Genomic DNA, 16,242 nt, shown 5'->3' with positions numbered 1-16,242 from the left:
CCCTCGGCGACTTTCTCCCCGGGTGACCTTGCACTGCTTACCTACTCTGACAGCCCCGCTTTTTGCATCGATCAAATGGGGTTCACAGAAACAAGCCTTGACCGAGGAAGACGCCAGGCCCGTGGCCTACGCCTGTCATCCTAAACCCCTCGGGAGGCTGCGAACGGAGGACCGCGGTTCGAAGCCCGCCTGCGCAGAAAGCCCGGGAGACTCTCACCTCCAATAAATCACCCAAAAATAAAAACCGGAAGTGGCGCTGTGGCTAGCCTTGAGCACGGAGAAGCCCGGGAACAGCGCCCAGGTCCTGAGTTCAATCCCCACGACTGGCAAAAGGAAAAGGGAGCGGGGGAGGTGCTGCCTTTTATCTAGGTGATGTATGTAAGCAAAAACAAAACCTCCACGTCCAAAATCATTCCAGCAAGTGTTGCCCTCTGAGAAACAGGTCTCCCATGTGTTCTAGACTCTCAGTGTGCAAGGCGTCCGGCTCGAAGACTAATTGCCTTGCAGGGAGAGGCGCGATGATGGTGACGTCATCACACTCTTGGCCACATTGACTGTGCTCTAGGTTTCGGTTGCGGTGGATCCCTGTGATCTAATGCAGCCTACTGCCTCCAAAGCAAAGCTTAACCTAGCCTGTCTGCTACCCTCAGGGCTGTTCGGGCAAGTTTCTTATTTGTAAGAGCTATACTACTGTATAAGTCAGCTGCCCCAGCCATAGGCAGGTATTTAAATCTAACTTAAAGTTCAGTAAAATGTCAAATTCAGCCGCTGAGTTTCTCAAATATATATATATATATATTTATATATATATATACACACACACACACACACACACACACACACTTCCTCAATCGCTCTCCGACCCCTGTCAAGGGCTGCACAGCCACATATATATATATATATATGAGTATATATATACTCAAATATATATATTTACACACACACACACACACACACTTCCTCAATCTCTCTCTGACCCCTGTCAAGGGCTGCACAGCCACACAGGCTGGTAGCTTCTGTATGTATAGCTTGGGTAAAGAAAAATCCATGCCATGGGCTGGGAAGGTGGCTCAGTGGTAGAGTGCTTGCCTTGCATGCATGAGTCCCTGGGTTCGATTCCTCAGCACCACATAAGCAGAAAAAAGCCGGAAGTGGTGCTATGGCTCAAGTGGTAGAGCGTTAGCCTTGAGCTGAAGAGCTGAGGGACAGTGCCCAGGCCCAAAGTTCAGGCCCCACGACCGACAAAAAAAAAAAAAAGAAAAATCCATGCCAGGCACTGGTGGCTCATGCCTGTCATCCTGGCTACTCAGGAGGCTGAGATCTGAGGATTGCGGTTTGAAGCCAGTCCAGGCAGGAAAGTCCATAAGACTTTTATCTCCACTCCACCTCCAGAAAACCGAAGGTACTGTGGCTCAGTAGTAGAGTAGTAGCCTTGAGCAAAAGAGCTCCGGAACAGTGCTCAGGCCCTAAGTTCAAGCCCTACAACCAACAAAGAAAGAAAGGGAGAGAGGAAGAAAGAAAGGAGGGAGGGAGAAAGGGAGGGTAGGAGGAAAGAAGGGAAGAAGGAAGGGAGGGAGGGAGGAAGGGAAGGAGGAAAAAAGGAAGGAAGGGAAGAAGAGAGGGAAGAAGGAAAAATCCATTACGGCAAAAAGTTCTACTGGATTTTCTACTAGAGAACAAAAGTTAATGTCTTTCAATTTGCTTTGTCCCTTGTATTACTCACAGCTTTGATCACACTTTTTTTTTTATAGCTCTCAGAACTCATGTGGCTCTGCAGCTTTGTGGTGCTGGGGATGGAACTCGGGGCTTTGCAATGTTCAGCAAATGCTTTACTGCTGAGCGACCTCCCTGCCCTCATCTCTCAATTAAAAGTCTATGCACATAGAGTTTTTCTGTTTGGAAAGTCCTTCTCTCCCTTCACTAGGCTACCTTCCTATCATAATTCATGCCTCAGCTTAAATACCACTTCTGGGATGATTTCCCTGATTCCTTTTAGGCTATAATAAGACTTAGTCTTCTGTCAGTTTTCCAGAGTTTAGAATTTAAGATTGCAAAGGGAGAAGAGATACAAATTAAGGCTGAAGGTTTTCTCTGATTCATTTCTCCCATTTTCCTGGGAATTCTGCATTGTAGAACCTTCTACGAAGCCATTCCATTCCCCACAATTGCACTGAAGGATTCTGGTTTCCCGGTGTTCATGTCCCTGTGTATTGTCCCCACTCTGAATCAGAGGATTTCTAATAAATCTGATGGAGGGAATGGCAGATGGCCCCTAAAGTCATAAAAGATCCAGCAATGTCTTCTTTGGATTGGTAAGTTGTTCACTGGGGGATTGATGGACAAAGCCAGAAGAACACTGGACAACCTTATAAAGAACCACACAGAGAAGAATTTCAGCCTTCAAAGTGGATCCTCAGGACTTCCATTACTTAATTGCATGGTCTTAAGAGAGTGCTTCTGGCAGCATGGCCCATTTTAGCCACTTCCCTATTTCTGACCAATCCAAAGAAGCTGTGGAAGATAATAAATGATTATGATTATCTAAAACTTCTAAATTTCAGTAACATTTCTTCGCAGCAATAGAAAACTAATGCAATAAGTTAAATGTTAACATGAATACTAAATTCTTTCCATTTGACATTCTTCCAGCTTATTAAAAATAATTGAAGCCCAGCATAGTCATTCACACCTGTAATCCCAGCATTTAGGAGGAAGATCATTAGTTTGAGACCTGCAGATATAACAAGATCCTATCCCAAATAGTAGAAACAAAAAAAAAAGCAGAAAATCTAATTTAATTCTCACAAAAATCCTGTAAGATCAGCAATATTATCACATGTAACAGAAGAGGACATAAGAACTAATTTGTCCAAAGTTATGTAACTACATCAGCCTTTGAGTCAAAACACAGAGGTATTTCTGAGCCTCCAAACATTGACCTGTCCTTACAAAGTAAAATACCAAAAGAGTTGAGACATTAAAGACGTTAATCTAAGGCAGAAGACAAATATGTGAATTAGGTGTTCAGAAACCTTAGAAACCTCTTCTAGAGCAGGATAGAAATTGCTTCTTAGAAAGTACTCGCTCAAAGACTGGAAAAGATTTGCACTAAAAGAAGAGTTGTCAGGCTGGGTATGGTGATAAATGCCTAGAATCCCAGCAATTTGGGAGACAGAGACAGGAAAAGTACAGTTCAAATCCAATTGGAGCAAAAAATTACTGAGAACTTGTCTCATAAAACAAGCCAGGTGCCAGTAGCTCACCCCTGTAATCCTATCTGCTCAGGAGGCAGAGATCTGAAGATCTCAATCCTCAGAGCCAGCCTAGGCAGGAAAGTATATGAGACTCTGATCTCTAATAAATTACCCCCCCCCCCAAAAAAAAAGCTGGAAGTTGAGTTGTGGCTCAAGTGGTAGAGCATTAGCCTTGAGCACAAAAGCTCAGAGTTAGTGTTGAAGCCATGAGTTCAAGTGTCAGTTCTGGCACACAAAAAAAATTCTTTTAATTAAAAAAAAAAAGAAAGCCAGCAATGGTGGTACATAGCTATAATTCCAGCTACTTTTGAGACAGTGGCAGGAGGATCATGGTTCAAGAATGACTTAGTTGAAAGTGCAAAGTTCTATTTGAAAAATAAACTAAAGCAGCAAAAAAGAAAAGGAAAAAAGACCCGGACCTGTCTTAAATGGCTAGCAAGAGGCCCTAAATTCAATCCCAAGGGCTATGGATGACGATGATGATCATGATTATGATCATGATGATGATGGTGATGATGATGATGATACTACTCATAAATAAGTTACAAGTTCTCTAGACAGAGGGAGGTAATACTAACAAGATAAATCCTTTGTGAATGGTTCCTAGGTGCTGGGGAGAAAAGAGTAAAATGATCTCTTTCCTTGTAGAAATAGGGCTCTAATGGAGGAACACACCCGGCAGCAGAAGCCCAGCGCCGTGGGTGTGACAAAAGGAAAAGGCCTGAACTTAAACAAGACAGAGTAGGTGGTAGGAGATGGAGACAGAGAGAGAAATGTAAGAGAAACGAGTCAGGACTACGTCAGGAAACATGGAGGAGGATCTTTTTATAACCAAAGGAGAATTACTGGAGTTTGTCTGGCCTTTTGAGATAGATCCATGTGTGGGATGGGACAAGGAGAGGAAGTCAACAGAACAGGGAATAATCTAGGGTAAAATTCCACGATGTATCTGCTCAGCAGAAGAAGTAATTAGTGGAATGAAGAGATAACCTACCGAATAGAAGAAGAGATTTGCAAACTATTCTGACAAAGGAGCAACAGCTAGAATATATAAGGAACTCAAAAAAAAAAAACAGTAACAAATAGAAATCAATTAATAATTGAACAATAGACCTAGAATGACATTTCTTAAAAAAAAAAGACATACAAATGCTCAATAGCACAAATGATCAAGGGAAGATAAATCAATACCACAGTGAGAGATCACTTAGTAAGAACGGCTCTTATCAAGAGTCAGGACACTAGTGCTGGCAAGGTGGTGCTGGAAAGGGAACACTTGAACACTGATGGTGGAATATAAATCCGTGCAGCCAGTATGAAAAACAGTATGAGATTTCTCAGAAAAAAAAACAAACAATTAAAAAAACTGCTGCCAGGTGCTGGTGGCTCACGCCTGTAATCATAGCTACTCAGGAGGCTGAGATGTGAGGAACGTGGTTCAAAGCCAGCCTGGGCAGAAAAGTTCGTGAGACACTTATCTCCAATTGACTACCAAAAAAGCCAGAAGTGGAGGTTTGGCTCCAAGTGACAGAGTGTGAGCCTTGGGAGAAAAAGCTAAGCAAGAACAGGAGGTCTTGAGATCAAGCCTCAATATTGACACAAAAAAAAGTCAAACAAAACTACCACATGGTCTACCAGTGCCACCACTTGGTGTATATATGAAGGAAATGTCATCAATATGTAGGAGAGACCCTGTGCCCCATGTTTACTGTATTATTCACAACAACCCAGAAATGGAAACAACCCAAGTCTATTAATGAATAAGGAGAAAAGGCTAGGTGGTTTATGCATATAATGAATGGAATACTATTCATCCATTAAAAAAAAGAATGAAATCCAATCATATGTGAGAATTGGGTCATTATTATGTTAGGTGAAATAAGCCAGGTATAGGAAGACAAGTACCCCATGATCTCATTCCTGTATAGAATCTAAATCAAGTTGATCTCAGCAGTTGAGGGTAGATGGTGGTTTGCAGAGGCTGGGCAGAAGAAGGAAGAGACAGAGGAGGAAAGGTGGAACAATGGTACCAAGAAACTGTTGAGCTATTGCCCAACAGGATGAGTAGAAGCAGTGTGATGATATGCTAAATAATTCAGAATGCTAGAGGAAAAAGAATTAAATTTCCCATCATAAAGAAATGATAAATGCCCTGGAAAGGAGATAGATGTGTTAAGCCTGATATAAACATTATACAATGAATGCATGTGTTCAAACATCATATAGTACATTTTTGTGCATCTGTTAAAAATAAGTTAAAAAAATTTAAGAATAGGGGCTGGGGAGGTGGCTCAGTGGTAGAGCGCTTGCCTTGCATGCATGAGGCCCTGGGTTGGATTCCTCAGCACCACATAAGCAAAAAGAAAAAAGCCAGAAGTGGCGCTGTGGCTCAAGTGGTAGAGCGCTAGCCTTGAGCTGAAGAGCTGAGGGACAGCACCCAGGCCCAGAGTTCAGGCCCCACGATCGGACCCAAAAAAAAAAAAATTTTAAGAATACCTTATGTAAAGCCCTGGAGGTTCTTTGATTCCTGTGGCCTTTTATTGGTGCCTTTAAATCTTTATTGTATATCAGTGTGCATCGTCCATCCTCCTACCTCAGCTTCATGTGGAGGTATTGTGTGTACACACGCACATACGCATTTGACTCAGTAGTGTCCTATAGGAAACGCTCCAGTCCAGAATCTGTGTGTCAATGAGTCACTGGATCTCTTCCAAGTCCTTTAGGATGAGTGAATTTTTACTCTTTCCTTGACTTCCACTGTCTCAGTCCTATTGAGGATGATCCTATTGCTCGAAGCTGGTGCTCTACCACTTGAGCCACACCTTCACTTCTGACTTTTTTTGGTTAATTGGAGATAAGAGTCTTGTGACTTTCCTACCCAGCCTGACTTTGAACCTCAATCCTCACAACTCAGCCTCCTGAGTAGCTAGGATGATAAGTATGGCACTGTAAATATTATTTTTTAACTTTATATAAACTTCCTCTCAATAAAACATCCCTTTTTACTTTTGTTACCAGTCTTCTATATCACGACACATGTATAAATGACCACAGAATAAGAAAGGAACATTTACAAACAACCTTCAAGTGGTAAACACATGATACATTGAAGTTACTATCACATGGTATTTTTCCTCTAACTCTAGGTGCTTACAATAATTTCTAATTAACAAAAATTTAAATGAAGACTAATGTCCTAATATGACATTTGCATTTGCCCTGTCACTTCACCAAAAATACAATCCTGAAGAAAAAAAAACTGCTGTGTTTCTGCAAAATGCTAACTGCTCAGTAAGGAGACAAGAACAAGGCACTCACCAGTTTGTTTGATTCTTTCTTTTCTTTCTTTCCTTCCTCCCTCCCTCCCTCCCTCCTTTCCTTTCCTTCCTCCCTCCCTCCCTCCCTCCTTCCCTTCCTTCCTTCCTTCCTTCCTTCCTTCCTTTCCTTCCTTCCTTCCTTTCTTTCTTTTTTTCTCTTTCTTTCTTTCTTTCTCCCGTCAGTTGTGGGCTTGAACTTGGGTCTCGAGTGCTTTCCCAAGCTCTTTTTGGTCATGAATAGTACTCTACCACTTTCAGCCACAGTGCCACTTCCAGTTTTCTGATGCTTAATTGGAGATGAGTCTCACAGACATTCCTGCCCTGGCTGGCTTTGAACATGATCCTCACATCTCAGCCTTCTGAGTAGTTAGGATTATAGATGTGAGCCACCAGCACCCAGCTAGAGTTTCTTTAAAGTCATACATTTTATAGGAAGGTATACAGGAGATAATGATTACATTCCTGACTCTAACTATCCCTTCTGACAGTCTATAATGACTGTGGAGTGAAGGTCTGGTAAATTACTCTTTGCCGGCAGCACAAGTTTATGACAATGTCCTCCCAATCATCCACTTATATTAGATTACTGAATTATTTTGGGCGATGACTTTATTCAGCTGATGATTGTTTTCCATTAGAGGGAAAAGATATATTATAGTTGCTGTAAAACAAATACCAAGAGAACAATTTTCTTCATTTTTTGACCCAGGTTAGCAATAACATTTTTTCTTCTGGACACGGAGACAAAGATTTCTCCAGAGATGCAATGACTCTATCAAAATGACATGGAAATTTTATGGCTGAAATCCTAGAAGGATGTGTGGTTTTTCAATAAAACATTCATTTAAAATAAAAACAGCATTGTTAAAATGATACATTTTCCTTGGCATCATTTGAGCCTTGGAGTTCATGGCTATGCTTGGGCTATGTCATTTACACAAGCTATTTATACTGTCTTTCCCCACTGTACTAATTGAGTTGTGTGCTGTTACAGTTTAAAAAGTCATTCATTCATTTATGCTGGTGCTAGGGCTTGAATTCAGGGCCTTGTACTCTCATTGGCTTTTATTCTGAAGGCTAGTGTTATACCACTTCAGCAAAGCTGAAGTGTTTACCACTTCCAGCTTTGTGATGGCTCATTGGCAATAAGAGTCTCTTGGTTTTCTCTGCCCATGTTGGCTTCAAACTAGGATCCTCAGATCTAAGCCTTCTGAATAGCTAGGATTACAAGTGTGAACCACCAGGCACCTGGCATATCAAGTTTTTTTGTTTTGTTTTTGAGCATGGTAATGCGTTACTAGTCATTGAGGCATAGGGACAAGATCAGCAAGGACACAACTCTTCATGAGCTGTGTATTTACATAGAAAGGTGGTTAACAACTAATGGTTGTACACAAATCAGTAGTTGCTTTTTTTTTAAAGTCCGTCATGGGGCTCAAATTCAGGGCCTGGATGCTGTCTCTGAGCTCTGTTTGCTTAAGGCTAGCACTCTACCACTTTGAGCCACAGCACCACTTCCAGTTTTCTAATGTTTACTTGGAGATAAGAGTCCCATGGACTTTCCGGCCTGAGCTGGCTTCCAACCATGATCCTCAGATCTCAGCCTCCTGAGTAGCTAGGAGTACAGGCATGAGCCCCTGGAGCCCGGCAGTAGTTACTTTTTAAACCAACAGATGAAAAGAAGGTACTGGATAATCCAGAGAAGTGACCACGAGAAGTGGACCTGCCTTACATGGTAGATTATAGGAACCTCCACAGGAAGTGGCATTTATGTGAGACCTGAAAGGTAGTAGATCTTGGCCAGGTAAAGGAAAGAGGCAAAACAAAAGATCCCAGAGGGGAATAGGGCAGCCTTGTGGGAGAAGGAACACAGCCTCTTAAAGAAGCAGGAGATAAACCAGCAGTAGGAATTAATGAAGTGGGGAGAAGAGCTCAAGGTGAAGGGCGGGGGTGGGGGGGCTGCTTACACAGACTACCTGAGCCATTTGAGGAAAAAGCCTGAATGTTGTAGAAAGTGGAAAGAGGATCCATGGAAGAAGGGCTTTGCATGTGGAGGAGTTGGGGTATCATTTGGAGGGAGCCAAGTGAGTACAGAATGAAGAAAGGCTTCAGAGAAGCAATCTAAGACTGCAATGCCCGGAACCTAAAGAGCAGTATTAAGAGCAGTGGCAGCTGCAAAGACAAGAAACTAGCTCAGTTACTGTTCAGGAGATAGAAACACGATCTCCTCATCTCTCATCCTATACTAGTTTGAGTTGTATTTTCTGCCTCCTGCAACTCAAAGATTTCTAGCTACTAAGAAATTGGTACCAGGAGTGGGGTGGTCTAGGGGCAAGGTACACATTTAGTGAGAAACAGGGTGTAAAACCAGGAAGAATAGACAAGGACAATGTTCAGATTTCTGGGGTAAGGCAGATGCATTGGTCAGTGGCCTTTACTGAGTTGGAACGGTGGGAGAGAACAGAGAGGAACAGATCTATTATAATGGAGGCGGGGTAGGGAGCTGTGTACTGGCTAAAGGACTCAATACAGATTGCAATGGGGTAGGAAAACCATCAAAGCCACATTCTTTCAAACGTTGCCATCTACATTCCTCTAAAAGCACAGGCAAGACTTCTGCATGTAGTCTCCCTGGAAAGCAAGTATTCGACACTATAGTAAATGAAAGAGATACTATTCCTTCTATCTGTTTTGTTGTTGTTGTTGGTTGCAGGGCTTGAACTCCTGGCCTGGGCACTGTCCAGCTCTTCAGCTCAAGGCTAGCACTCTACCACTTGAGCCACAATGCCACATCCTGGTTTTCTGGTGGTTTATTAGAGAAAAGAGTCTCATGGACTTTCCTGCCCAGGCTGGCTTTGAACCATGATTCTCAGATCTCAGCCTCCTGAGTAGCTAGGATTACAGGTGTGAGCCACCGACGCCTGGCTTTCCATCTGGTATTCCTGAAAACTCTATTTATTAGAAGCAGGGGTTATGAGGATGTAAATGTTTTAGATATTTGGAACTTCCTATTGTGTGCCTGTACCTGTGGGTTTGAACTCAGGGCCTGGGCATTGTCCCTTAGCTTTTTCTATCAAGGCTGGTACTCTACTACTTGGCCATGCCTCCACTTCCTACTTTTTGCTGGTTAATTGTAGATAAGTCTGCCTGAGTTGCCTTTGATACCCAATTTTCAGATCTCGGCTGGAATTTCATATTGTACTTAAATTCCTCAGGATCCTCACTGTTGCTACGGTAATATAAGAAATAGGGCTGGGGAAGTACATTAGTAGTAGAACATTTCTTTAGCATGCACAAGGGGCTGGGTGCAATCTCCAGCAATATACTCCACTCCCACACTAAGCAATAGTAAGATTAGCTAGTGCTTTACACCAGCATTGATCTAAGATCTTTATTTTATTTTACATTCTATTTTGTGCTGGTCCTGGGGCTTTCACTTAGGGCCTGGGCACTGTCCTGAGCTTCTTTTTGCTTGAGGCTAACATTCATCACTGGAGCCACAGTTCCACTTCTGGCTTTCTGGTAATTTATTGGAGATAAGACTCTCACAAGAGCCAGGTGCTGGTGGCTCATGCCCAGAATCCTAGCTACTCTGGAGACTGAGGATTACAGTTCAAAGCCAGCCCGGGCAGGAAAGTCCATGAGACGCTTATCTCCAATTAACCACCAGAAAACTATAAGTGATGCTGTGACTCAGAGTGGTAGAGAGCTAGCTTTGAGCAAAAGAGCTCAAGGATAACACTCAGGCCCGGAGTTCAATCCCCAGGATTGACCCCTCTCCCCCGCAAAAAAAGAAAAGAAGAAAGAAAAAAAAGGTCTTATCAACTTTCTTGCCTAGGCTGACTTTGAAAAGCAATCCTCAGATCCCAGCCTCCTGAGTAGCTAGAATGACAGGTGTGAGCCACTGGTACCCAGTGAGCTTTACCTTTATTCTTCTCAGTGATCCTCAAAAGGTAGATATTTTAATTCCTATTATGTCAAAGAGAGGTTAACCTAATTTCACAAAATCACAAAACTAATAAAGGATAGAGCAGGGATTTAAATCCAAGATTGTCTGAGTGTCTTTTTATTTTTCTTTTCTGAATGTCTTTAAACCACTATTGTTTACTGAATTCCATCACCGAGGACTGTATTTAGTGTAAAAAAAAAATCTTCATGGAAGACATGCCATATTTCTCCAGGGCCCAAGCTCTAGCTCCTTTAGGACTGTGTCAAGGCAAAGAGGTCAGTTACCTTTGAAGGTAACCTCAGCAAGCTTGTATCCAGTCAGCATTCATTCATTAAGAACTACTCCAGTCAGCATTCATTCATTAAGAACTTCAGACACGTGAAGTCGTTCTGTTTGCAATCCAACTCCTTTACTTCTCATCTCTTAAGCACTTTAGCCTCATTCACCAAAATGTCTATAGAGCTGACACAGTTCTCTGAGAAGACACAAGAATTGAAAAGATTAAAAAAAAAAAAACCAGCAAGTACACACACGTTGTCATTTGTTCAGGTCTAAAGCACCTGGCTTTCTTGTAGCTCAGCTTCGGTCACAGTACATGGGTTCCTGCTGACATCTCGAGTTTCACAGGTGTTCCTTCATTTATTCCCCCTCTGTGGTATGTGAAGAGCTCATTCCCTGTCTTATTCCAGTAGTGTGGCATGGACTGGTGTTCGGAAACTTGCTTATGTGTTAGAAAGATGCTAGAATTAGTATTTAACCTTTGTCTAAGTATATGTAGAACCTCATTACGCGTCATATGTAATATTTTGCTGTGGGTTTTCTTATCCAGAAAACCACCTCCAAACCAAAAGACAGCCAATGGATGAACTGAGCATTTATATGGACTTAAGAAAACACTAAGGATTATGGAGGAAAACATTTGTATCAACCTAAAACTCTGGGAACACTTCAGTTTGGGTCTGTTTTGTTTTGTTTTAAAGATAAGGTCTTGCCATGTAGCCAGGATGGTCTTGAACTTGAGATCTTCCTGCCTCAGCCTCCTAAGTGCTATGATTACAACCACATGTCACCATGCCTGACATTTAGTTCAACTAGTGTGTGTGTGTGTGTGTGTGTGCGTGTGTGTGTGTGTGTGTGTGTGTGTGTGTGTGTGTGTGTGTGTATACCAGGGCTTGAACTCAGAACCTCACACTCTCCTTCAACTTTCTTTCTAAGAGCGGGCACTCTACCTGTTGAGCCATGTCCCTTTTTGCTGGTTAATTGGAGTTAAGAGTATCCGTGGACTTTTCTGCCCAGGCTGGCTTTGAACCTTGATCCTGCAGGCCTCAACCTCTGAATAGCTAAGATTATAGGCATGTGCTATTAATGCCTAGCTTAGTTCACCCTTTTTGAAACGTGTACTAGCTAATAAGTCAGGATTGATTTTTGCTATATAAAATGTAGAACTGTGAAAAATTAATTTCTACATCTACATAGCAGGGGATGCAACTCCAAAATAACACCAAAAGACATATATTTAAAACTTTTAATTTAAAAACAAGGTGAAACAGGAGGTAACATTTAAAAAGACAAGACAGTAATTAACCTTCATACTCAGTATCCCTTTGTAATTACTATAACAATTCACTTTCTTTGCAGTTTTCTTTATTATGCTAATTTTAACAAACATTTTTTTTTCTTTTTAGTGGATATCCTGGGGCTTGAACTCAGGGCCTAAGAAGCTGTCCCTAAGCTTTTTGCTCAGGACTAGCATTCTACCACTTGAGCCACAGCTCTAGTTCCAGGTTTTTTGGTAGTTTGTGGAGAAGTCTCACAGACTTTCCTGCCCAGTCTGGCTTTGAACTGCTATCCTCGGGATTACAGGAATTAGCCACCCAGGACAAACAAAAGCCTTTTCAAACAGTTTTCCAACATTAAAAATTGCATTCAGAGGGCTGGGAAGGTGGCTCAGTGGTAGAGCACTTGCCTTGCATGCATGAGGCCCTGGGTTCAATTCTTCAGCACCACATAAGCAAAAAGAAAAAAGCCAGAAGTGGCGCTGTGGCTCAAGTGGTAGAGTGCTAGCCTTGAGCTGAAGAGCTGAGGGACAGCGCCCAGGCCCAGAGTTCAGGCCCCACGACCGGACCCCCCCAAAAAAAATTGCATTCAGGGTCTCCTTGAGACTTAAAGCAATGGTTGTCTTTCATCAGTGATAACACAAATGCGCAAGCCTGCTGGGGCAGAAGTCACACTGGATCCTTCCACGTTCAGAAGTGAACGTACACAAATGCTTCATCTTGAAGACTTAAGAGCATATTTCCAGTTTTGCCTTGTGAAAAACAAAAACTAGGGCAAAGCTCTCATCTCTTTGCCAGAGAAATCTCGTTCGTTTTAAATACCAACAATGTCACTGTAAAATGATTTGACCTAAGATGTAGATATAATTCTTTATTTCACAGGTATGACAAATGTGCAACACGCGCATGTGCATGATGGGTTGATTGATTTTTTTCTCTCTCTTGAATTTCTAGAACATTCTTATCATGAAGATTTGATCTAAGGATTAGAACTGCCTGCAAAGAGATCCCCAAATTCTGTCACTTGGTCACAAAAGCCCAGTTTCATATACAACTCAGAAGTTTACATCCGAGATGGAAAGGGAAAGGAAAATTGAAAAGAATGTGAAAAAATGGGAAAGAAACAAAATATGAGAAAAGTTGCCAGCCATAAGACTGTTAATGGTAGGTGTTCTCATGAAACTCAGCGTATTAATGAACTTGGTCATGAAATCATGTTCTCTTTGGTTAATTAAACACATGCCATGCATAAATACCAGACAATGTTTACACATAAGTCAAATTTGTTTGAACGTTGTTCTATTTGCAGGGCAGGTTTGGAATAATTTTGTGATCAATCACTGTGAATTATAATATAAACGACTGTGCATGGTTTGGCTTGCTTCTTTATTTTTGCTCATGAGCATAATTGCAATAAAAGAAATAAGTCCACATACTTACCCATGTCAATACCAAATTCAGTGCAAGTCAAAACTCACAGGAAAGCACTGAATAAAACTTACAGCACCATGCCCAAATGCCAAATTGTCATTTTAGAAGTTGAGGAAAAATGCAAATTGATTTTGTTGCCAGTTAAAATTTTAAATGTTAAAAATTTCAATGTAAGTCACATTTTCTGGGATAAAATGGCAAGGAAAATATCATCAGTATTTTCTAGTGATTGCTACTGGAAGCTTTGGTTTCAATGCATACAAAACTATGGTCCCACCAAGTGTTAGTGGCTCACACTTATAATCCTAGCCACTGAGGAGGCTAAGGTCTGAAGATCTCAGTTCAAAGCCAGCCTAGGCAAAAAAAAAAAAAAAAGACCCAGAGACTTTTATCTCCAATCAACCTGCCAAAAGCTAGAATTAGAGGGAAGGCGCAAGTGGTAGAATGCCAGCCATGAACAAAAAAGCTAAGTGAGAGTACAAGGCCCTGAGTTCATGTTGGAGTTCCACTGTTACATGAAACAGAATTTGAAAAGGGTGGATACCAGAAGAGAGAAGGGAGAGAAAAGAAGGGACAGGAAGAGAGTAGACAGGAGAGGAGAGGAGGAAAAAAAGGACAAAAGAGAAGAGAAGAGGTCCCACCCATGTTCTTCCCAATATAAATTCATAGGACTGATGGGACTGAAGCCTAACCTTTGGCAAACTTCAAATCATAGATTACGTTTTAAATTTTATGGCTTTTCAAAAGTTTCAAAAGCTTTTCCTGGGAGTTAACCAAAGGCAGACAAGCTACAGCCTATTAAATTAAAAGATACAGCATATTAAATAATTAATTTCGGGCTACACTATAGGAATTCCAGGGTGGAAAATCATACCCTGTTCTAAAGTGTCATAGATGCATAGTTTATCATTCTAGAATATTCTAGAATTCTATCATTGATCTTTGCTGGCAATCATGCTCATGTATGCAGTGGACACCTATATAAGAGAGTTGTGAGTAAACCTGGTTGTCATGAAAGAAAAAGCATTGTTGTTTTTGAAATCTTTATAGGAGATTCAAGATCTCTGCACTCATAGTCTATGTGCTATCTTAGCCCAAAAGACACAGACAGAATAATGAATGGTGTCACCACTGGCCAAAATGAGGAAATGTAAGATTTTCACGTCATAGTGACTGTTTTCCTAACAAAACTAAGCAGAGGATCCCCAAATGGTCAAAGGAAAGAATGGGTATGACCTTTATCCTTTAGATTTAAATTTGTGACTACTGTAGGTTTTTAATACTAATATGAATAGAATACCCTTAACATTTCTCTGAACTTTGAGATTTCATCCCCGGACCCCATGACATTTTCTGCTGATACAGCACCTATGATTGACTGGATTCTGATATGTAAACTACCGTATTGATATTAACAACAAAATAATATATTTGGTTTTACACCTTCGGATTACCTTCTATATATACTAGAAGGTATTTGATGTTTTTATTTCCAACAACTTTCCTTGAAAAACAGGACGCATCATACCCAGACCTGTCTTATAAACAAGTAATTATAGTGGTGTGCTCATTTCTTTTTTCTGAGAAGAAATCCTTTTTAATGCGTTATTAGATTTTTACAAATGCACAGAAGGATCATGCGATGCTCCCTGCATTAGACGCACTCCAGGCCACAAGTCTGCACATTCCTTTGCATCAGGTCCTGTGATGGCAGAACCTTTCACCTCCCCCTTATTGTTTACTATGACACCTGCATTAGCTTCAAAATAAAGGAACACACCATCTTTTCGCCAGTATGACTTTCGTGGTCGAATTACCACTGCGATGCACCTTCTTCCTTGGCTCTGGTTTGCCTTTCTTGACTGTAGCCATCACCATGTCACCTATACCAGCAGCAGGAAGTCTGTTCAGTTATCTCCCTTGATCCCCTTCACAGAGATGATATATAGGTTTTTGGCTCCAGTGTTATCAGCACAGTTTATCACAGCTCCTACGGGAAGACCCAGCAAAATCTAAAATTTCGCACCGGAAGAACCACCACATCCTGGTTCAGCTTAAAATCAGGCCCCGATCCTACAGTCTTAATGTCCCACTCCACCACCTGCCACTTTCAGGACCCAGGCAGTGTTCTTACTGTGCTCATGTTCTCCCTCTCAGGCCCAGAGGAGAGAAAGGAGCCCCCTCCCTAAGAGGCCGGCAGCCACAGAGCTTCAGATGGCAGAGGATTCTCTCTGGTGTGCTCATTTCTTTGGGTGACAAATTCCTTATTTATCTTAACAGAGATGACAGAGGCCTCTTCTCAGTTCACTAGGCTATTGGAGACATCAATGTAATCAGTTATGCAAAAGTCATTTGGGATAAAGTATTATCAGCTGAGTGCTGGTAGCTCATGCCCGTAATCCTAGCTACTCAAGAGACAGATCTGAGGATCACAGTTCAGAGACAAACCTGGGCAGCAAAGTCCATGAGACTCTTAACCTCCAATTAATCACCCCTACCCCCAGCCCTCAAAAGCTACAAGTGGAGCTATGGCTCAAGTGGTAGAGCACTATATTTGAGCAAAAAAAGCTAAGGGGCCCTGAGTTCAAGCTCCAGAACCAGCACACACATACCCAAAAGAATTATGTAAAATGTCCCCATGCAGGTACTAGAGTTGACTTCAGATCCTTTTGGCAAATAGAAGACACTTCTACTATAGCAAGATGCTTAAGGCCTGCAAGGTTTCTTGGTTAACA

General features: G+C 41.7%; 1 pseudogene; it reads right to left on the bottom strand.

Annotated features, from left to right (window-relative positions):
- Positions 1–15,095: 15,095 nt before the first annotated feature.
- LOC122108043 lies at positions 15,096–15,596 on the bottom strand (annotated as a pseudogene).
- Between the last annotated feature and the right edge of the window lie 646 nt (positions 15,597–16,242).

Source organism: Dipodomys spectabilis, unplaced genomic scaffold (assembly GCF_019054845.1).
Source record: "Dipodomys spectabilis isolate Male_0828 unplaced genomic scaffold, ASM1905484v1 ptg000054l, whole genome shotgun sequence".
NCBI lineage: Eukaryota > Metazoa > Chordata > Mammalia > Rodentia > Heteromyidae > Dipodomys > Dipodomys spectabilis.
The sequence above is the reverse complement of the archived record's forward strand: the minus strand, read 5'-3'. Positions and strand labels throughout refer to the sequence as shown.